General features: G+C 37.7%; 1 long non-coding RNA gene and 1 other non-coding gene across 3 annotated transcripts in view; both read left to right on the top strand.

Moving 5' to 3' along the window:
- The window catches only part of LOC123606795, a 74,280-nt gene that overhangs the window by 48,875 nt on the left and 1,318 nt on the right, over positions 1-24,087 (top strand). The window contains exons 4-5 of one of the 2 annotated variants that reach the window (XR_006716499.1): positions 4,100-4,219; positions 14,337-14,402. This is a non-coding gene — a long non-coding RNA (uncharacterized LOC123606795). Of the gene's footprint in view, positions 1-4,099; positions 4,220-14,336; positions 14,403-24,087 lie in introns of those variants that run through there. The other variant, XR_006716500.1, reaches the window with a different exon arrangement.
- On the top strand, positions 1,308-1,512 carry LOC123607826. Its single transcript, XR_006716950.1, has one exon. It is a non-coding gene; the product is annotated as a small nucleolar RNA U3 (small nucleolar RNA).

The raw sequence follows: 24,087 nt of genomic DNA, 5'->3' as shown, positions 1-24,087 counted from the left end.
GTCTTCTAGTCCCGAAATAAGAGCAAGGTCGGTTTTGACAGATTTAAGAGAGAGGCGTAATATAGCAATAAACAATTGTAGACATTTCTTAATCCAAAAGATATATATTTGGAATAGCACTGAATCTTTCATGATTATTTATGAAGCCATCTCACTTTTTCAAGCAGTTGAAAAACAGGTATTTGTTAATATTTAGTGTTGCCTTTAGTGTGTCTTTTGATTCTGTCTTTAACATTAAAGGTTCAGTATCAGAGAAAGATCTATAGGGTACTCAAAAGTAACACACTTAAGCTCTACTCTTTTACAGGGAAGTCTTTAAAAAAAGAAAAAAACAAAACAATCTTCCCAACCTAGGCTCCACAATCTGGGTTACATTTTAAATTTTAGATTAATAAGATGGGGTGCCCAGCTAGCACAGTCCATGGAACGTGCCACCCTTGATCTCAGAGTTGTAAGTTTGAGCCCCACGTTGGGCACAGAGATTGCTTAAAAAAATAAAATCTTTTTAAAAATGTAGATTAATAATAAATGTAGCTCAAGAATACACAAAATAAAGTAGATGAAACTTGATGTGTTGCCTAAATCAAAAAGGTAGTGGATGCAAAAAGTAAGAGTTCAATTTAAATTTAATTAAACAGAGGATTCTCCGAAACAGAGAAGGTGTTTGGTGATGTGTAAAAATAGGAAAGCTTTCCTTTAAAAAGAACATATTACCTGAACATATGAAAAGGTTTACAGTAGAGGGAGTTGTGGTGAAGAGAGGGATATACTTAAATTTAGTTTCTCCAAAAGTCCATATGGACATTTAAAATTAGAATTATCAAGCAAAAAATATATATATTATTTTATATAATGTCAGAAACTCCTGCAACAAGCATCTGGAGAAATCTTTATTTTTAGAAGTTTCGAGCATTACACTGGTTGCTTTGGCAGTAGTCATACTTGGAAATTACATGCTCAGTTTTCCTCTCCCAAACTCATCAATCAGCAAAATCATTCCCCACCCCCTGGGGAGGGATAAGAGAAGAGGCAGAAAGAGAGGAAAGTGTTTCTCCCATACTATTCTGGAAATTCCTTCCCCTCGAGGATACAAAATGCTGGGGGGAAAAAAGTGCTCCCCTAACACCTCGTCTATAGGGTGACCTGTTTGTTGGGGACAGTCACAGTTTATACCCACTGTCCTCAGGCGATCATTAGTAGTGACACCTTTTAATTCTCAAAATGGCCCAATTTAGACAATAAATTATATGGACACTCTACATATGTAGCAATTACCCAGTATAAATTCAAGAGACCCATAGATTTCCAAGACTATACTTTCAAGGATCATTTCTACAGTTTGTTACTAGAGAAGTTTCTCTGAAAGTATAGAGCTCCTGAAACCACCAGCAGGAGACACAGCAATCTCTCCTGAGCATAGGGCCGATTCTCTGTGTTTCCGCAACTGCCATTCACCATTGATACTGGTTCTTTTCTTCTTTGGGAGAGCAAGAGGGAGAGGATGCAGTCTGAAGAAAGAAAGAGAGAGAGAGGAAGGAAGGAAGAAGTTTTATAAAACTTTCTGCTGAGCCTACAAAATGGAGAAATATGAAATCACAAAAAAATATAAAATCAAACATGCAATAAAATTGACGACATCAATTAGATTTGATAGTATGATTAACTTCATATATGAGTTCGTTTAAACTGCTTAGAAATAAGCAGTTTTTGTATATTTTTAAATTTTAATTGTAGAATTGTTAGCCATCTTCATTAAAACGATTTGTACTTCTTTATTCATTCTTCCCATGAGAGAAAGGCCTCACACAATCATGAGTTCAAGCTAATGAGTGCACTGGAATACTTCATCTATTTTTGAGAGAATATTAAGGTCCACAGATAGAAAATAGACCAAAATCCCTTTTCTGGGTTAATAATTCCCAATGCTATTCCCATCCCTCCTCAGTTCCACTTAACTTTAAGAAGGTTTTAAAAATTTAGTTTTAAAAATTTTTCATTGGTTTTATGAATTTTTTTCAAGTGCAGGGGCACCCAGCTGACTCAGTCAGTGCTAATGATTCCTGATCTCAGGGTTGCAAGTTCTAGCCCCACATTGGGCATAGAGACTGCTTAAATTTTTTTTCAAGTGCCTCAGTATGGAAGCCAGAAACGAATGAGAAATAATATGAATAAATATCATAATTGATTATATTCTTATGAGTCAACAAGGGATAAGGAAATAAGGGTGTGTAAAGGAAGATTAGTGAAGCCCATTTTTCAAGGAGTTTATAATCTAGTGGATGAAATAGGCATAGAGAACAATGTGGCATAATAAATTATATTTGAAAATAACATTGAGGGACAATTGGGTGGCTCAGTCAGCTGAGCATCTGACTTCAGCTCAGGTCATGATCTCATGATCTCAAGATTCAAGAGTTCAAGTCCAGCACCAGTCTCACTACTGTCAGTGCAGAGCCTGCTTCGGATCCTCTGTCCCCTCTCTCTATGCCCTCCCCCCTTAAATAAAATAAACATTTACTTATTTATTTATTTTAATGTTTGTTTATTTTTGAGAGAGAGAGAGAGGGAGAGAGAGGGAGACACAGAATCTGAACCAGGCTCCAGGCTCTGAGCTGTCAGCACAGAGCCTGATGTGGGGCTTAAACTCATGAATCATGAGATCATGACCTGAACTGAAGTCAGACCCTTAACCAGGTAAGCCACCCAGGAGCCCCAATAAACATTAAAAAAAAAAAGTAACATTGAGATTTAAAGTGGGTGAATATTACACTAGAAAGAATTTTTTAAATGCAGAGAACTGGAGTGACTACATTCTAATTAAATCATAACAGATAAGACTTATTTGATTTTTTAAAAGCTTTTCTTTTTAATTTTTTTAACGTTTATTTATATTTGAGACAGACAGAGCATGAACAGGAGAGGGGCAGAGAGAGAGAGGGAGACACAGAATCTGAAACGGGCTCCAGGCTCTGAGCTGTCAGCACAGAGCCCGAAGCGGGGCTCGAACTCACAGACCGTGAGATCATGACCTGAGCTGAAGTCGGACGCTTAACCAACTGAGCCACCCAGGCGCCCCATTATTTGATTTTTTAAATACCAGAAGAAAGGAAACTTTTATTTTTATTTTATAATGAATTCACATACCAAAAAATGAATTGAGAAAAAAAAAATGTCATATTAGAATTGAAGTCATAGACAGACCTAGTTTAAAATGCAAGACACTCATTTGTAGAAAAATATGTCTGACAAAAAGAACAAAAAGCATGGAGCCAAATGAATAAATGAAATGATTAACAAAAATGTTAACAAAAGGGTTCATAATTGCCTTGCAAAGTATTATATTTTTTTAAAGATCCAGAAAAATGAGCCTGATGATACAACAGTAGGGGTTGAAAATATTGGCTAACAAGGAGCTTTAAAAATAAATATTTTTGTTTTGTTTTGCTTTTTAACAAGAAAATGAAAGGAAATGTGCGATTAAAGAATAACAATGTCAGGGCACCTGGGTGGCTCACTGGTTGTGTCCAACTCGGTTTTGGCTTAGGTCTTGATCTCGTGGTTTGTGAGTTTGAGCCATGTCGGGCTCCAAGCGACAACGCATAGCCTGGTTGGGATTTTCCCTCTCCCTCTCTCTCTCAAAATAAATAAATAAACTTGAAAAACAAACAAAGAAAAATATGGAAAAGGAATAACAATGTCTTTACGTAAGGCTATGAGGGAAAGGAAGAGAATAGTACCTTGAATGTGAACCAGTTAGAGGGAAATAGCATTATCTAATAGTACTGAAGGAGCCTGTGATCGGTTTATTGATGCATTTAGAGCTAACTGTCAAATGCAGATGCCCTCACCTGATCACCATAGTAGCCTCTTCTTACAAGTCTCTCATCTTGTCCTCTTGCTTCTTCCCATCTAGTTGCAAGACAGCAGCCCCAATGTCCTTTTAAAAACTTGTCAGATCATGCCGCTCTTCTGCTCCAAGTTCTTAAATGATCCCCATGTCCCTCTGGGTACAGATTTAGGTTTTACAGTATCCTGGAAGAGCCTATGTGATTTGATCACAGTCACCTCTCTGACCTCCTCTCCTGTCTCTGTCCCTTAGGCTTCTCTCTGGTCACACTGGCATCCTCAAGGTCCCTGCAACAGAGCGGGCAACAGATCAGACTCTCTCAGAGCCTTTGCTCCAGCTCAGTGGTTCTCAAGGGATGACCCAGGGATCTCTGTAAGTCCTCAGGACCCTTTCATGGGACTAAATGGTCAAAAATAAAACAAAAAGGTCCTTAACATTATTTTAAGAGCATAAAAGAGTCCTGAGACCAAAATATTGGGGATCGTTGCCGTAGCTATTCCACTCTAGCTTGGAGTACCCTGGCCTCAGATATCTATCTGTTCAGCTCAGTCCTGTACCTTCTTCAAGACATTGCCTGTGTACTTTACTCTCCCAGTTGAGGTCTACCCTGACCACCTAGTCCAAATCTTAGACTTCCATTTTCCTGTACATTTTCTCTTTTCATGGCATTTATTACCTACAACATACTATCTAATTTACTTAAATGTCGTATTTATTGTCTCTCTGACTCCATAATGCAAGCTTCAAAAGGGTGAACATCATAGTCAGTTTTGTCCATTGACCTATCCCAAGAGCCTGGGAGAGTATCTGATATATAGTAGATGTTTCCTGAATAAGTGAAAGAATTGAATCGAATTTCCAATATACTTTTTTGTGGCGAACATTGCTTAATGTACAGAATTACCAAATCACTATACTGTACACTTGAAACTAATATATGTCAACTATACTTCAATAATAAAAATTTAAAATATATGTATTTCCAAGGCATATCAAAGTAATGGCTTTACAAAGTAAAGCAAAAATGCCTATATTTATCAAAATTTAACAAATTATTGAGAGAAAAACATCTAAAGAACAAATAATAATGAAAGTAGCATAAAGACTACAATGTTATCTAGTGAACCCATGGCAGAAGAAAGAGAATCTTTGAAACATCTTGTATCAGTAATTATATGCTTCAGTCTGGGAATGATACACACCACATCCATCACCACTCATTACTCATTAGCTGGAACCAGTCACATGGACCCACCCAACCAAAAAAGGGACCACAAGTACATTCCTACTACCATGTACCTGAAGGCAGTAAGCTGAAAATATTTGACAAACAGCACTATTACATGATGGATTGTGTTTCAATTTGGTAAAGCAACTCAATAACCAAGATTAATAAAATTTCTTATGAAATTACTTCAGAATATACAATGATTATAAAAAGCAAATAACTTCGAGTTTCATTATAAATAATACATGGCTTATTCTTGATTTATATAGCAGAAAATAAGATATATTACATTATCAAAATGAACTTTATTAATACCTTGGACTTAGGAGCATTTCATTCTTTTTTGCACATCTTTTTTTCTTTCTTTCCTTCCTTCCTTCCTTCCTTCCTTCCTTCCTTCCTTCCTTCCTTCCTTCTTTCCAACCCCCCTTTTTCTTTCAGCAAATATTTATTTTGGACTTCATTTCATTCTTTTTTGCACATCTTTTTTTCTTCCTTCCTTCCTTCCTTTTTTCCATCCCTCCTTTTTCTTTCAGCAAATATTTATTGAGCCTTCTGTGTACAGATAATGGTTCTAGTGATGGGAATACAAGAGTGAATAGACAAGATTCTTGCCCCCACAGAGCTTATAGTCTATTGGGGGAACACAGGCAATAAACAGGTCAGCAGCATTTAAAAATCAAAAGAATTATAGATTGTGAGAAACATTATAACGAAGATAAACATTTGATAAAGAATAACTGGGATAGTCAGAAAATTCTAAACTGATATTTGAGATGAGATGTATATAGACCGCAAAGGAGCTAGTCTTGCAAAGATCCAGAGGAAGAGGATTCTAGACACACAGGGCATGTGCAAAAGTTCTGGCATGACTGAGAAATATCAAGGAGTCCCGTACAGTTTTAACCTCTGAGGAAGGAAAGAGGTGAGAGATGAAGTTAGAGAGCCAAGTAGAGACCAAACTATGCAGAGCTTTGTTGACAAAGGCAATAGGTTTAGATTTTATTTTAAAAGTAATAAAAAGTCATGGAAGCATTTTAAGCAGGGGATTGACAAGATTTCTTTTATGTTTCTAAAAGATTACATTTTAAAAGACTATATTCTGGGAGAAAAATAGAAGGGATAGGGGAACTGTTAAGAAATTAAACACGGAAATCTGGTTGGTCTTGATTAAATTTATGTAACAGAGATGGCGAGAAAGGAATAGAGTCAACACATATTTAATAAGAAAGCCAATAAGATTTCCTGCTGGGTTGGATGTGGAGATAAAAGAAAAGGAAAAACCCAAAGACTGAGGAAATTAGCTGAATGGTGAGCCCATTTAGTGACATGGAAAAGGCAGAGAAAGAGTAAATCGGAATTGTGGGAATCAGGAATTCCTTATTTTACATAATAAATTTTATATGCTTCTTAAATATCCAAGAAGCGATGCTGTGTATTCTGGAAGCTTTAACATTAATTCAACATGTATTAAACACTTATGATGAGCACTGTGTAGCAGGGTCATAGGCTTAAGTCATACCAGGCTGTGTATTTTTTTTCCTACCCAGATGTAGGAGATTCAAACTGAAGACCAAAGCAGTTGTAGGCAAAACAAAGCAATTACATTTTATGTATATGTGTATATATACACACACATATATGCATACATATTTATTAAAATGTGTATACGTATTACATGTATGTAATTACATTGTGTATACATAATTACATGTATACATTAATTACATATGATGTAAATATATATAATATATATACACACATAAAACGTGTGTTTTATGTGTATATATGTATATATTATATATATTAATGTATGTATATGTATATATTATATATGAATATGTGTGTGTGTGTGTGTGTGTGTGTGTGTGTGTGTGTGTATGATGGTATGATGTAATTACTTTATTTTGTTTACAACTATTTTGGTCTTCAGTTTGAACCCCCCCCCCATTTCTGAATTAATAAACAAGTTGATTGTTTAATTGCATCTAAATTTAATCCAACCCAACATCTTTAAAAGTGTAATATTCCTTTCTATAGAATAAAAGTGCTCAGTCTCTCATACGGCCTCCTTCATTCTTCTTCGTCTCTCACTAAGAATGGAGTCCATTCATGTGGGATTACGTGAGGGGAGCTTAAACAACCTCATGGCAGCCAGGAAGGATCAAGGATCTTGAGGGTAATGTCCTTTGCTTCTTCTGGTTTGTAGTGTAATATTCTTTATCTACCAGGATACTGCTTACCTTTGGAGGTATTTAAGGCTGAAGTTTAAGTTGGGTGCAACTGTGATTTGGCTTCTCTGGTCTCACAGTAGTGACCCCTGGCTGGCTAAGTCTCATTATCTCCCACTAGTCCAGGTCACTGCTCCAGGTCTGGCTGTGCCTCTCATTTGGTCCAAGTATTCTCTAAAATCCTGGCCACTAGGCCTCTTGTTTTGCTAAGGTGACTCCTGGCAAGCTCTCCAGTCAGATGCTCAATAACTTAGGGTCAGTGTATACTACATAGGATCAAAGGCAGCCCAGGAAAGCTACCTGACCGTAGTTCATTTTTAGGTGACTGTGCTTCAACTTGGTGTAAGGCAGCCAGCATGGTTGCTTCCTCCCAGAGTCTCAAATGATGCAGAGGAAGGAAGAGTACCTCTCTACTCTCTGTGTGCTCAGCTCTAGGCCAGAGCCAAAGCCCAGAGAGGGAAAAGTACAGAGACATCTGCTCCCTTCACTGCCACTTTCTTACTCTTTTCTTCTTGCCTCAGTTCCCCTTAGTTCAAAAAGGGGTGTGTTTTACCCCAGGGAAGGCCTGGCAGCCTTAGGTAGGAGTGACCTCTCTCCATCGCTAGAGAACTACTTAGCTAACATGGCTGTTATCTTGCTGTACAATTCATTTTAGATATCAGAAGCAGAATTTTAATTTATTCTATTTGTATTCCACATACAATAAATTTTAGATTCATAGAGGGAAGCCTCCTTAAAACCAAGATGAAAGTCATGGGCTCAGAAAAGCAAAAAGAAAACTATATTATTAATTTTTAAAAAGTACTCAAAATATAATAATGTTCTGATTCAATCAATCATCGCATCAAACTTAACAAGTTCTGTGATCTTGTTCCTCCCATTTTAGAGAAGAAGAAATGGGTACTTATGAAGACCTTTTTACTTTTTAACTTATAACACAAATTATCAAATTACATTATTGGGACTCTAACCATTCTATCTACAAAGCTCACGCTAAAATGCCTTCTCTTGAAATTTTTGTAGCTAATCCTTATAGAGAGAGGAATATAGCAGTCAAGGATTTCAGCACAGTAGGTAATACAAATGAACACAGATCAACTTAAAATCTACATTCTAACAAAAGCCCAAAAAGCAAATACTCTGAAACAGAATGAAGTAATGTATTGCTTAGACATGATAGAAGAAAGCAGTGGAGCAGAAAAAAAAAAAAAACATGCTAGCATTGTTCTGGGCATATGCTCAAGGATTACGGTCAACCCAAGATCTCAGTAGCTTGATACGACAAAAATATATTTTTTGTTCACATTACATCTCCCATATGAGTTGGCAGACTTTCTGCTCCCCACACGGATCCAGGCCAATGGAGCTGTCACCATCTTGTTAGCTACACCATCCGGAACAGGCAGCTTCCTCAGGTACTTTGTTAAGAGAGAAACTTGAGAAACTTGCATGGGCTTTTGACTCCCTCACCGTGCAAATAATACACTTACATCCACTACTATTTCACTGGTCAGAACTAGTTCTTTGTGCTCATTCTAATTGCAAGAAGGCCAGGAAATGGAGGAGAGCAAATGGAATGTTTGATCTGTCTCTTTCACAGCCCTATGAACGGATCCACACATCCAGCTGCTTACCCCCTCCTAATCTCAGCTCTTTCATTCCCAAGGTTGTTTGTAGGTTCAGGATAAATATTATCCTTATTTTAGAGACTGCTTTACATTTTGTGACTGGGGAGGAATATTGTAAGATCTCTGTAAACCTTTGTTAAAGACTAAGTTACAGTTCTAAGATCATTGCGGGTAATATATTTTGTTTTTAATGAAGCAGTGTTTGTGGGATAAGAACACATCTACTCTTACCCCTGTTATTCCCATTGGGAATAAGATACCATGCAAGTAGAAGGTGGGGGGGTGTCTCTGGTGATCGCATGGTTTCTGTCACCACAACTTTCCTGTAACCACTTGACCTTACTTCTGGTTTAAATACACAAGAGTGATTTAAAAGTCAAACACCTAGGTTTTTTTTGTTTTTTTGTTTTTTTTTTTTTTTTCCCAATTACAACCAACAGGTTTCCATTTACAAAATTCTTTATTACATTACGAGATGTTGAATAAGAGAAATTTGCAAATTTTGGGATATGAACCCAGGGTACCTAAAACCTACGGCAGTAACTTCCTTCAGAAGGAAGTTGTTATCTTTAGGAAATGTAAGGAAGTAGCACCATCTGGTGGGTGAGAAGGAAAGAATATGGAGAATTATTGAATGTGTAATTGTCGGCACTTTGGAAAAGTATTATTATTATTACCGTCGACATAATCAGGTTTTCAAATGAAAGCTTTTTGGGAGCTTTAGAATTGAGACTTCAGGAATGAAATCCTCTTCTGAGAAAAGAGGGACAAATACAAGGTGTGTGACTTTTCATATTACCATTTCTGATTGGTGGTTGTTCACATGAAACCCAGGTTAATTAAAGCAGCCTTTGGTAATGATGAGAGCATTATTTATAACCTGAGACTATCATCATCAACGAGCCTCCTGTTTTGGTAATTTTAGACAGTTACACGTGCCAGACTAAGGCACTGAGTATAGGCCTCCAATTCACTTAGAATTTATTAGTCAAGGGCCAGCAGGGGGCCCTTCTTCACGCCTGTTTTTGGCCAGTACCAGAAATCAATGGTGAGATCTTTTGACAAAGGCAGGAGAAAAATTTTCAGCTTTTCAGTTTTGAGGTATCTGTGTTCCATTTACTTAGCTGACATTGTCTCACAACTTGCAAATTGTTTCCTTGAGAGATTAAGTTTGGAGTTCTATTTGGCCATTTTCAAAAGGTTAACTTAGTGAAATAGACCAGCAATGTAGCAAATCTGTTCTGGCATCCTACCTTGACACTTTTACCCCACATTTTCTGTGATGGTAAGCAGCAACAGAAAATAGGAAGGGAAGGGTACAGGAGTAGTCATAGCAGATAGATGTTAAAACTCTACCCACCCATTTATCATTGAGCTTCCTCAAGCCAATCTTCTTTAAGGTCTCTTTTTAGTTGACTTTCTCCCCATGTGTATCCAAACCATAAGTTATTTTAAAATGTCTGAGCATACACAGCCAAAAGTTCTGGTCAGCCGGCTTCTGGGTCAAGAAAGATGCCATAGCCCAGGGGTTGAAATCCCAGACTCTGGAACCAGATTACCTGGGTGGTTCCCCCCCCCCCCCCCCAGACTCTATTATCCTTCAACTATCACTCCCAGGTCCCATGTCTCTTACCCTAAGCAGTTACTAATTTACTATCTGTCTCTACAGAGTTGCCTATTTTGGGTATTTCATACAGATGGAATAATATAATAAGTGGTCTCTGTAACTGGTTTCTTTCATTTAGCAGTATTTTTTCAAAGTTCATCTATGTTATAGTATGGATCAGCACTTTGTTCCTTTGTATGCCGAATAATATTCCCTTGTACGGATATACCACATTTTGTTTATTCATTCACTCATCAATGGACTTTTGAATTATTTTCACCTTTTGGCTATTATGAATAATGCTGCTATAAATGTTAGTGCACCCATTTTTATGCGGACATATGTTTTCATTTCTCTCCGAACAGAATTACTAGGCCCTAGGAGTGAAATTGCTACATCATATGATAACACTATCTTTAATCAAGACTACCTGATTTTTAATTCTGGCTCTGTTTCTTGCCCTATGTTTGGAGGCAAGTTATCCCTCAATTTGTTTATCTATAAAAATGGGACCAATAGCACTTCATGTGGTTGTTTTGAAGATTAACTAAATTATAATGTGAAAGGCTCATAATATATCCATAAACATCATCTAAGTGTATTTTTTAAATTAATCTCCAGATTTTCTTCCTTAAAGACTTTGTGAGAATCCTTACACCAGAATGACGTAAGGAATAGTCTCAGGTTTGGTCAGATCTGAACACCTCTTCCTCAACTGTCCCAGCTCTGCAAATCATTTTCTGTTTTCCCATGATGTCTCCCCCACACCATTCTGTGTCTTACTTCTTTTCTTCAGTGCCTTCTAAGGATTTTTAAATAGTACTTATTCTTTGCATTGACAAAAGTTCAAAGTTCACCTGAATAAAGGCTTTATAGAGGCTTCATTTCCCTGCAATATAGTTTGCAAACAGTTGACTTCCTGCTTTACTTATAAACTGTGGGGGAGGTTTTTATTTATTTGTTTGGTATTTTATTCTTAACCTGAGCATCCTACCCTATGTGTCTCTGTCACAGGCAGTTGAAGAACTAGTTTTATTCCATTTGCTTGTAGGAGTCCAAACTGAAATGGCTTCCACCAGGGTACAAGGCCGTGACTCTTCCCCGGTAGCCATTATACATTCTACTAATAGTTTTTCTGATTAAGCCAGTCATGCTTACAATGTGTAGGCTGCATTGATAATAAGCTCCCAAGTCCTGAGATGCTCTGTTTAACAACATGACCCAGAGGACTTTGGGTCACAGATTTTTTCACTATAAAAACAATTAGCTTGTGGCTCAGGTCATGATCTCATGGTTTGTGAATTCAAGCCCTGAATCAGGCTCTGTGCTATCAACATGGAGCCTGCTCAGGATTCTTTCTCCCTCTATCTCTCTCTCCCCCCCTCCCCAACCCACTCACTTGCTTTCTCTCACACTTTCTCTCTTTCTCTCAAAATAAATAAACTTAAAAAAACAATTAGCTTGACATAAAGATAAAATGTGTTTTATAGTCAACTATCTGGCAAATACATCAAATCATTTTTAGGCAAAGAAGACAAAAGGGGGATTATGTTTACTAAGAGCTTACTGTGTACCATACACTAGTTGCTTAAAGGAATATTCTGCAGTAGGTCAAGGTTGGAGCATGACATAAGGTTCTTTGCCCCTGATAGCACAACTTGGTGTGACAAAATGTTCCAGGGGCTTTGTGACCATCACAGAATGCTCCTAAGGACTGAAACAGATGTCTAGACACACATCTTGTTTTGCACGGGCCCAGGATATCTGTAGAAGAGAGCGCAAACCTGGTCCACATGTTGTGTTCAGTCATCCAGAAACCAATCTAAGGGACTGAGTTTCCCCAAAGGAGGGTGATCTAGAGAAAGGGACCTTAGAAACTATGAGAAGATATGGAAGAACAGGCCTGGTAGTTTGCCTGAATGTCAAGGCGAGCAGTGGCAGCAGAAGACTGTACTCGATCTTCTCTGACATTCCCCCTCTCCTCCTAAACTTGAGAGTGCTATGGAAGGAAAATGCAGGGACACAGGGGACCTAACTATTGAAATATCTCTGATCATGGGACTCTAAAGAATTTTCCCTACTGTTCAGAAGGAAAGAGAAGCATGAGAACAGCAGCCTAGCGGTCTGACATGAGAATGAAGGACATGAGAATCCTTCACCCACGGGGCTTCCCAGACAGAATAAATTAATGGGAAGGGCTGCCACCAAAAGACCAAATTTTCTACTGGTCACTCAGGTGTGGACTCAAAGCCTTGAGAATCGGGATATTATTATGAATATCAAGTGTATGTCCTGGCAGGTGAAGCCTAAGTCTATATGGGTTATGTGCAATTAGCCTACACAATTAACTTTACAAAAGAAAAACTGAAGCTGGGTAAAATAATTTACCTAAGCTCACAGAGATAAGAGACGACAGAGCCATGAATCAACACCAGAGCTGTTTGACTCCAAAAGCCAGGAATTTCCCTTATACCTTAAAGCTTCTCAAGATATAAAAGATTCAATGGAGCAGTCACTATGCATTTGTAATAGTCCAAACAATAACGATAAAAAGCAACATACATTGAGCAATTAACATATGCTAATATATGCTAAGTGATTTGCCTGTGCAACTGTGTGATTTACTGAGAAACTGATCAGTATTTTAATTTTTTCTATTGTTTTCACCAAAGAATGATGACAAGATGGCTGTTTGCCCTTGAAATCTAGATTCCCCTTATCTTCGGAGAGAGAGTTTTAATAGGATTCATTGCAAAGTTCTCAGCCAATAAAGGGATTAAACTGGACTGTCCCAAGGGAGGTGAAAATGGAGACTTCGGGCAGGTATCCCTACACTGGATTTTATTCCTTAATTGAAACATGGGGAGGGTTGTGGATTTCTCAAGTGCCTAGACTCTGCATTCTGGAGATAACAGCCTGTATGTAGATACAACCCTGTATGTAGCAGCCAAATGGAGCCAAGGAGGGAAATAGCCATCCTATGACCAAGAACCAGGAAGATGTAAGCCATTTCGTAAGCTCCAATGAGGAAAACCCCAGTTAATAACTGGTATTGGACTCATCGATGTTGCTAAGTTGTAATTTGGAGATGGTTTTATTTGGAAAATAAAGAACCATGACATCTCTTGCACCTTGAGTGTCACAGAACTATTCATACCTGTTATATATGCAGTAACTCTCTATTCCCACAACACATTCCTGAAGTTCTATTATCATCCTCTTTTTACAGATAAAGAAATTAGATGTAGAAGTTGAGCAACTTGCCCGTGTTGATACAACTCAAAGTCTTTCTTAACATGAAGAATTTAGGCCTTTCAGACTTGCCAACCTTATAAAAAGCACTGTGACAGTTTCATCTGCATGACTTGAAAACTAATTCAAAGAGTCTTTTATCCATTATATAAACAGATTGTCTCCCAGCATAAATAGGATGTGTAGCACCATTCATTCTTATTTTTAAAAAATACTTACTGATATTTAATTATATGTAGGATATAACAGGGTTATTTACAAAGAGGCATGTCTTAAAATTTAGTTGGAGAAACAGAATATATCAATAATGATATCTTTAAGTTTGGAGAGGGTATTACAGATAGTAAATGCTATAGGAATTTGGATTGGAACACTAGCAGATGGTGCAATGGAAAGACCATTGGGTAATGAATCAGAAGACATCAGTTCTATTTCTGACACCAACCACTTCCAGCTCTTTAACCTCCAAGATTCTTCATTTCTCTGTGCCTCAGATTTGTCATTTAGAAATTGTTGATAATAATGCTCCCTTCTTTCCTTATAGGGTTTTTAAAACTACATGTGCAAAAATCTTTGTAAAACTATAATGAAGCCCGTAAACAAATGAAAGGTACTGTTTTCCCTCTTTTCATTAGTGGGAATATCTTCATGATCATGTTAACTATGATGATTTATGCATCACCTTGACTAGGCTATTGTGATCTGTTGTTTCATCAAACATCAGTCTAGATGTTGCTGTGAAGGTAGTTTTTAGATGTGATTATCATTTAAATCAGTAGACTTTGAGTAAAGCACATTACCCTTCATAACATGGGTAGGCCATCCAATTAGTTGAAGACCTTAAGAAAAAAACTGAAGTCCTACCCCACCAAAAAAGGTAATGTTGGCTCCACACTGACTTCAGAGTCAAGACTATATGGGTTATAGTCAACCCATGCAAGAATTGCCAGCCTGCCCATCAACACTTCAAATAGCATACTTACCTGCCCCGACATTATTATGAGCCAATTCTTTGAAATAAATCTCTCTCTGCAACCAATATGGGGTATACATAATGTGTGTATACATACATATGTGTATATCTGACATAAACACATATACACACGCACACACACACACACACACACCCTACTGGTTTTGTTTCTCTGGAGAATGCTGACTAATGAAATAGCTGCTCTGAATGAAGAACTTACTTTGACAAGAAAAATGTGGAAAGCAATCAAAGGAACTTCAGAATGTACTATTTTACTCTCTACATATTGTTGGTTGGTCAATTTTTTACTATAGAGCAAATATAGAGTATATTTCATAATAATGTCTTCCATTACTCATATGAAATATAAACATTTAATACACCCAAGTAGGAAATATGATGAAACAAGAATGTTTGCTATTGTTTGAGTAGCTGATTTGCCTCTCGGGGACTGAGTGTGTGTCTTTCTTCAAGGCATTCCCTGCGTTAGACCTGCCTTCCCAATCACTGTTTGTCCAAATGGGATGTAACCCATTCTTTTTGGCACAGTTTAATGACCCTTCTATGCAGAAATGCCCAATTCCTCTAGCTGAAAGTGGTTACTACCTCCTTTGAACTCCGTTCCTCTTTTAGTATTCATCACACTATGTCCTGAATTATAGTCATTTATGTTTCTGTTGTTCCCACCTCTAGAAATAACGATCTTCTTGAGGGTCACTAATAAATCATGGTTTTCATCAGAGCCTGCTCTAGATCCTTGCCTAAAGTGTCTTGATAAATACATGCTGCATAAATAAAACTTTGTGGGTCATTTTGGTCTCTGGACTTGAAGTTATTCTCTCCAATTTGTGCAATAACAAGTCCTATAAGAAACTTCTATCAGAGTGACTATAATCTTTTATGTATGGTTAGTGGTCTGGTGGTGAGAATTTGCTAGGTAGTAAAGGAATGAGCAGTAGCTGCATGGGGATTTAGGTACAAGCTTGAAAGTTGGCTTAAAATGACATTTTAAATGAGGGAATTTTATGAGCAGAGGTAGTAAAGTCACTCAGGCTTTAAAGGGTACTCCAGTGACTGTACAGTAACCAAGGTACTTCCTTGTTCTCCCATGGCATGTTCCTGTCACTGATAGGAACTCCCTGCTAAATATGTAACGAAAGCAAAGTACAAGTGTCTGTGTGCCCATCAAATATTTCACTTTCAAAGATACTTCTGTGCCCTCAGTGAACAGTGTGTACTTTCCATCCAAATTTGGAACACTTTCCTAACTTCACACTGTGTCAATACACACAGTGGCACAGAGATACAGTGACTTCTTAGGGGGAAAAAGCAGAGCTGAAATCTGTTTTGACTTATTTATTTATCTTAAATATTTTTTATTTTTAATTAATCTCTACACCCAACATGAGGCTTGAACTCACAACCCCAACCCCAAGTCGCACGCTCCACTGAATGAGCCAGCCAGGTGCCCTGAGCTGAAATCAATTTTAGAGCCACGAATTTTAAAATTGCAATTTAGTGTGTTTGACAATCAAAATTCCTTGTACTTCTGGAGGGAAATTCATCAAAATGGTATGACTGGAGGACAGAGCCTTGTTCTTGAGTTCTATTCAACTAGTTTTACATTTTAATGCAGCTAAAAGTTCCTAAAACCAGAATTACTCTAGAAGACAAGAATTCACACACTATTCTCATTTCATTGATTCTCACACTATACGCAGTTCATCGATCCAATACTGACTGATAACATATGGTAGCACTCTGTGGAATGCTAAAGACCCATCCATGAAGAAAACATAGCTCCTACCCTCCAAACAACCACTGTTTATTGGGAGGTGATGGAGATACAAACCAAACCAACTGGTAAATCTTGACTGTTGTTTAATATCACTTTTAGTGTACTCTCCTGTCAGTTCACCATGGTAAAATAAATGGTCTCCTTTCCTAACTTGCAAAAGGTAAGGTCTATTCTCTCTTTATATGGCAGTTGCCCCTCCCCCACCCAATAAACACAAAGAGAACTGTTCAGGAAGTCCAATTGTTTGTGATTCAAGCCAATTGAAGACGATTATAATGGGTTATCTCAGAAGGGGAGTGGATAGAGGAATTGAATTATTGTTTGCAACTGAATTCCTGCGGTGGGTAGAGACAAGGGTCCTATTCCCATTCAGAATCCCAGTAGGTGTCAAGATCACTGATAAGGAATGCACATAGTGACTGGTGGTTCAGTCTCTACAGCTGTGGCCTTGTAGGCCTCGGGTCTGAGTTGAGCATGGAGAAAGGTTACTACCCAAGCCACAGAGTAGCCTACCTTCAGGTAGGTCACATGGGTTTGAGCAGTGGCCAAGACAACCCGGTAACTAGAATGAACTCAAGTCAAGAATCCTTTCCACCATGGGGCACCTGCGTGGCTCATTTGGTTAAGTGCCCGACTCTTGATGTCAGCTCAGGTCTTGATCTGAGGGTCATGAGTTCAAGCCCCCTATTGGGCTACACACTGGGTATGAAGCCTACTTAAAAAAAAAAAAAAAAAAAAAAAAGAAAGTAGAAAGGAAAAGAATACTTTCTTCTATGATGATGTAGAATGATCTATGTAATATCCCCCAGGAATCATGAACAATTTCGAAGAAGGGCTCTGTAGTCATTAATATAAATTTTTTTTTCAACGTTTATTTATTTTTGGGACAGAGAGAGACAGAGCATGAACGGGGGAGGGGCAGAGAGAGAGGGAGACACAGAATCGGAAACAGGCTCCAGGCTCTGAGCCATCGGCCCAGAGCCCGACGCGGGGCTCGAACTCACGGACCGCGAGATCGTGACCTGGCTGAAGTCGGACGCTTAACCGACTGCGCCACCCAGGTGCCCCTGTAGTCATTAATATAAAAGGAGTTGAGAAGAGACTTCAGAGCAAGATTTATTTTGATTTTTTAAAATAAGGTAATACAGCTTTTGGTTTACCCAAGTCTTATGTGGCAAATTTACATCCCTTATAATATATATGGTGTGAGAAGTACTAAAATACTTCTATGTGCTAGAGATACTCGTAGGAATAAGCAACTACTGTATTTTCTAGATGTTAAAATTTTTTTGACCACCTTAGCATTTTTTTCTGATGGAACATGTCTTTAACTGATGCATATCTTTAATATTCTATTGGTTTTGTTTTGATTTACCCAAAAAAAGTTGATGTCTTAGAATTACGAAAATATCATAATTCCCTCTAGGGAACTAAGGGGGAAAGGAAGGTATCATATAGGAATTGATTTTTTAATTGACTCAAAAGGTGAGTAGTGAACAAAGTGGTGTAAAGACAGCATGCATGTAGATGGAAATATGTGGAAAAGTATAGCAAGTGCGAGAAAACCCAAGCAATGTTGGCAGGCGAATTGGCACCCCTTTTAACTAATATACAAAAACTTCTTGTTGAGCATGTATTTAGAGAGTATGGAGAGTTATAAAGATTTTACATAGAAACAAATTTCTTCACCGATTGCCTTCTACTGGTCAAAGCATAGCCAATATTCTGAAAATATGTGACAACTTAGTGGGATACATATCCATAGATTAATTTTTTTTTTAAGATGAATTATGTCCCCATTAAGCAGCATTGTGACCTGCATTTTGGTCCTTGGAATTGTAGCTGGTTTGTAACTGCTTGTTTGAAAGAAAGCTCAGCATAGATAGCTAATTCTAGCAAGGGGAGTTTTGTATTTTTATTTCTGCTCGAAGGCATGCCTCTTTTGGCAGAAATGAAACCAGAAATTTACACTTTGCCAAGGATGACAGGTCAAAGCCTGCATTATCTGGCAATATACTTCCAATGTAATCCAGGGCTGTGCAGCAATTTTATAGGTTGGCACTCAGCTTAATCTGTCCATGCCATGCCTTAATCTAACTCTGAGTTCAAGGAACTATGAGAAGTTAAGATGTGTTTATGGGAAGGTGGAGAATTGAGGCAATATAGCAAATTATTGCTTTAATGAGCTACTTTGGGATACATAATCTCTCTTGATCCCCACATCATTATGATATGTCATCATCACCTCCATATTAAAGATGATGAAGCTGGGGCACCAGGGTAGCTCTGTCAGTTAAGTATCCGACTTGGGCTCAAGTCATGATCTCACGATTCGTGAGTTCAAACCTCACATTGGGCTGTCTGCTGTCAGCAGATTGCCAGCCTTGGATCCTCTGTCCCCGTCACCCCACCCCACCCCCGCCCCTTTCCTGCTCTGTCTCCCAAAAATAAGCATTAAAAATAATAATAATAAACAAATATGATGAAGCTGGTACTGAGGAAGTTAGCCTTAGACAAGGGTAATCAAATAGTAAATGAGTAGAAAATGGAGCATAGGCCCCCTGAATCTCATCTGATGTACCGCCCACTACCCCACATTACAGGCATCTGGTTATCCAACCCAAGTGAGAGATTCTTTTGTTTGTTCAAAGAAATCATTATATTAAATTTTTCAACAATTATTTATTCCACAAGTATTAAAACAATAGATAGAATGAAAATAAACTAACTGGTGTAGGCTAGAAAAACACCGTATTTCCTTTTGTCACATTCATCATAAGGGCCCTCTACACAATTAACAGGGTCCTACTTGCTAATGGTGGGCGCTGGGGCTCATTATCTGACTTCTTCTAAGATGTGAACCATAACAAAAGGGACAGCCACCTAATTGGACCCTGTGACTGCCAGGGTCCCTCCCACATCCTGAAAGTCTCTTGGTTTTCAATGGAGTTGGTAGCAGTTGTGAAAGCTAGCAAATTCAAATCCAACCAGTTGTGGTTTATAAAGCTCTTTATGGAGTTAAGGTAAGCAAATATATTTGTAGCAAAATACATGCAATGAAAGTCCTCTGGGATAAACATTCCTAAATAAAGTTGCTGAAACACTGTGGATTTTTAACCACAAAGTAATTCCCTTGTAATCAGTTTTGAATGCTGACAGGCTTGTTTTCTTCCTGGTTTCTTATTTCTGACCTCTTTAGTTTCCTTCTTTAGCAACAGTAAGAATATTCCAAAATAATTCTTTCCATGGACTCTGTCAGCAGCTGTGAAACCTCTAAACTTCTGTTTTTATTTGGCTAGTCATTAAGTGAGGTCAGTGTTGGGTTTATGTCACACTTTCTAGTTGAATTAAGCAGTTTCTCTGTTGGCGAAAAATGTAAGATTCTCAATTACCAACACGCCAAGAGTTTCTAAAACCTCCTATGATATTGCTGTTATGTAGTGCACAACCCTGCTAAGTTTCTGACTAATATGTTGGACTCATGCATCTGGCAACACTTTAATTTTATTTTTTTCATTGTGTGTGTGCTTTCTTTTAGTTTTTCTTTGCTGTCTTGTTTTAAGAAATAGACTGAAATTAAACAATTTGAAAAAAATCAAAACTGGACATACTTTAAAAAAACCAGGATAATTACATAGTTTATGACAAGTATTTTATTGAAGGATAGTGGCCGAATGCTATTGTGCACAGTAGTGATTTAGCATATTTTATCTCTTTGGTAGAACTTTAACACACGCGTGAAAATTCCTCTTCAGGATCTTAAAGAATTGGCCTTCTGACACTGAAGTGTCCTCACCCATGTCATAAAGTCATACTTACGAGAATCACAGGTAATTTCCTCAAAATCCTTAAATAATATTTAAAGAGCCTTCGTATTTTGTTCCCAATTATGTTTTTATATTTCTATTTGTTTGCCTGACACCCTTACCTACTCCTATTGGCGTGAAACGTGGACTTTTCTGGCATTACTTCTTTGTACAATTCTCTTTGCCTAGAAATACTTCTGTCTCTTGTGTCTGTCAGCATTTTAATTTTCTCCACTCACATAACACATCCTCAATAAAATCCTTTTCAGTGACATTGGGTAAAGTTGAGCAGTTACTCTGATTTTTAATGACACTTTATTTATACCTGTTTTGTGAACCAGACTAACACCATCCTGGACAAATCCACTGTGATAATGACTGCTCTATGACCTGAAGCCTTCCGAGCACAGCACCGCCCCCACCCCATTCTTTTCTTCTGTTTAACCACACCCTTAAGTACACACTTAAAGCATAATGTCCTTGATCTACTCTGCAGATATGACTATGACACACACCTATTCTCAAACATTCCCCTCTAAGGTGGTCCCCCCAGTATGTACTCACTAGGGCTATAAAAGCATGTCTTATGGGAGGTGGGGTTGTGGAGATCTCCTCTTGTGGCCATGAAAGACACCCTTCTGTTTGTAAGTCTTCTTAATAAACTATTTCTTATCAAGCGGGACTTCTCAGCCTTTGTCTTTGGTCTTACATCTCCTTCCACCTTTGGAAATCACTTTACATATACCTCCCTTTCGAGGGAGCACCGATACAATGTGTTATAGCACCTAATGCAATCATCTGTATTTAAATATATATATTTAATATATATATTATTATATAATAATATCAATATTTAAATATATATATATTTAGAGAAAGAGAGAGAGAGAGCAGGAGAGGGGCAGAGGGAGAGAATCTTAAGCAGGCTCCACACCTGGCACAGAGCCCGATACAGGGCTCGATCTCACAACCTCTTACCACCGTGAGATGAGGACCTGAGCTGAAATCAAGAGTTGGTCGCTCAACCGACTAACCCACCCAGGCACCCCCAGAAATACTATTTAAAGAAACAACCAATCAAACAACAATAGAGGAATGTGCCTGTATAGAGGAGGCAAATCAATCCATATATTTATGTGCAATGTGAAGATAACTATCACATCCAATTCATCTTTGGATTATCAGCATTAGGCCAGCACTTGATGTATAAAAGGCATACAAAAGGGATACCTGGGTGGTTCAGTTGGTTAAGCATCTGACTCTTGGTTTCAGCTCAGATCATGATCTCAAGGTTCATGGGATCGAGCCCCTTGTCTGGCTCAGAGCCTGCCTGGGATTCTCTTTCTCTCTCTCTCTGGTCCTCCCCTGCTCGCGCATGTGCACAATCTCTCTCTCTCTATCTCTCTCTCAAAGCAAATAAATAAACATTTTTTAAAAAGTTTTTTAAAAAGGACATATGATAAATATTTATTGAATTGAATCAGAATTTCAGAACTGAAACTCAGATTTTCTGATCATGAATAAAAGAAAAATATTTCTTTAAACAGGTATCTGCTCGTGTCACTTACACTCTAGAAAGAGGCAAATAAGTTTATTATATAAAAATTTTGTGTTTATTTATTTAAATATGATAAAAATAACTGCAACAATTAGTCAAAAATCTAGCTTTGAAAAATTCTGCATATAGTTTAATTTTAAGCGTGTTCTGTGGGATGTTGGTATGTGTTACAGGAGCAAAGAAACTCCATAATGAAGTAAACTTAGCAAACATTGAGTTAAACAAAATTAACCAACTTTCTTTCTTACATGACTTCTCAAGTGCTAGTATACATTACAAATTTCTAAGAGGGGGATAGAGTACAATTGTATGTTATCTGTTTATCTGATGTAATCCTTGTGCCTATGAGGTAGTTACTATTTGTATCCCTATCTTATAAAAGAGGAAAATAAGGCTGAGGTCAAATAACTTACCCAAGACAGTTAGCTGGTAAGATAGGACAACTTAATGCAGTGGATTGAAGAGATGCTGATTGGTGCCCTAGCTTCCAATTTTTGCTCTTCTCCTTAGCAAATATGTACTGGCAGGTTATTTACTAAACAAAAGTACTAAATTTACTAAAGTACTAAATTACTAAATTACTAAAGTACTAAATTTACTAAACAAAAGTGGGGTTCCTGGCTGGCTCAGTCAGAAGAACACGTGACTCTTGGCTCAGGGATGGTGAGTTCGAGCCCCATGTTGTGTGTAGAGATCGCTAAAAAAAAAAAAAAAAAAAAAAAAAAAAATTTAAAGTAACTTACAGTATTGTTGTAAGGATTCAATGAATAAACTAATGTAAGGATTTAGCACAAAACCAGTCACATATTAAGATCAGTAAATTTTGGCTTTGTTTGTATATTATGTCTATTATTGTTAATGTCATGATAAGTAGTATAAAGTGGCAGAACCAAGAACCAAAATGAAATCTATCTCATTTTAGGAGGAGAACAATACAATCTTCATGCAAGCAGCATTTATTTTATTGCAGCTAATTCCAGACATACAAAACTACTTATGGAACGATAGTGTTCGATGTGTACTCAATGTGTTTGTTCTTACTTTGCAAACTTCCCTAAGATGTTCAAAATGTCAAAGAAATAGATAATGAGTATTCATGTTTCAAAAACCAGCCAAAGTTAATCAGCTTGAACCCTTCAGAAGAAAGGTATTATATAAATCTATGAAACTATAATTAACATGTTTTAAATAATTATGACATTTCAGGCAATTAAGCTTGATTCTCTCCAAATCCATAGCATTAAAAAGCTTATCCAGAGATGAAATCTTTAAAAACAACTTTTGTTTTGAAAATCTTCAAGCCTGGTCAAAATAAGACTTTATCATGAACCTCTGTGTAGCAATCACACAGCTTCAACAGTTAACAGCACAGTTTCATTTCATCTATACCCTCCTCACCACCGCTGCTGGAACTGTCCACATCACTACCACACCTACCATTGTCGTCATGGTATTATTTTCAAGCAAATTTCAGACATCATATTATTTTACCTCTCAATATTACATTACATACCTCTAAAAGATAAGGAATTTCTGTGGAAAACCTTCGGCCGATACTGAAGACACCTTTCCCCAAAAGATAGACTAGATTTGTTCTCAAGGCCCCTTTACACTCTCAAACTTGTAGAGGATCTCCTAGACCTTTGGTTTATGAGTTATATTTATGTTTACTACATCACAAATTGATAGTGAGACATTTAGAAATATGTTATCATTTCTTTAAAATATTTATTTGCTTTTGAGAGAGAGGCAGAGACAGAGTATGAGCAGGGGAGGGGCAGAGAGAGAGGGAGACACAGAATTTGAAGCAGGCTCCAGGCTCCGAGCTCTCAGCACAGAACCCAACACAGGGCTCCAACTCACTAACATGAGATCATGACCTGAGCTGAAGTGGGATGCTTAACTGACTGAGCTACCCAGGCACCCCTTCCAATTCATCTTTATTTTTTATTTTATTTTATTTTTAAAATATAATGTATTGTCAAATTAGCTAACATACAGTGTGTACGGTGTGCTCTTGGTTTTGGGGGTAGATTCCGGTGATTCATTGCTTACATGCAACAGCCAGTGCTCATCCCAACAAGTGAGGGCCCTCCTCAGTGCCCATCACCCATTTTCCCCTCTCCCCATCCCCACCCCATGTCTGTCCTGAGTTTGTTC

Source organism: Leopardus geoffroyi, chromosome A2, assembly GCF_018350155.1.
Source record: "Leopardus geoffroyi isolate Oge1 chromosome A2, O.geoffroyi_Oge1_pat1.0, whole genome shotgun sequence".
NCBI lineage: Eukaryota > Metazoa > Chordata > Mammalia > Carnivora > Felidae > Leopardus > Leopardus geoffroyi.
The sequence above is the reverse complement of the archived record's forward strand: the minus strand, read 5'-3'. Positions and strand labels throughout refer to the sequence as shown.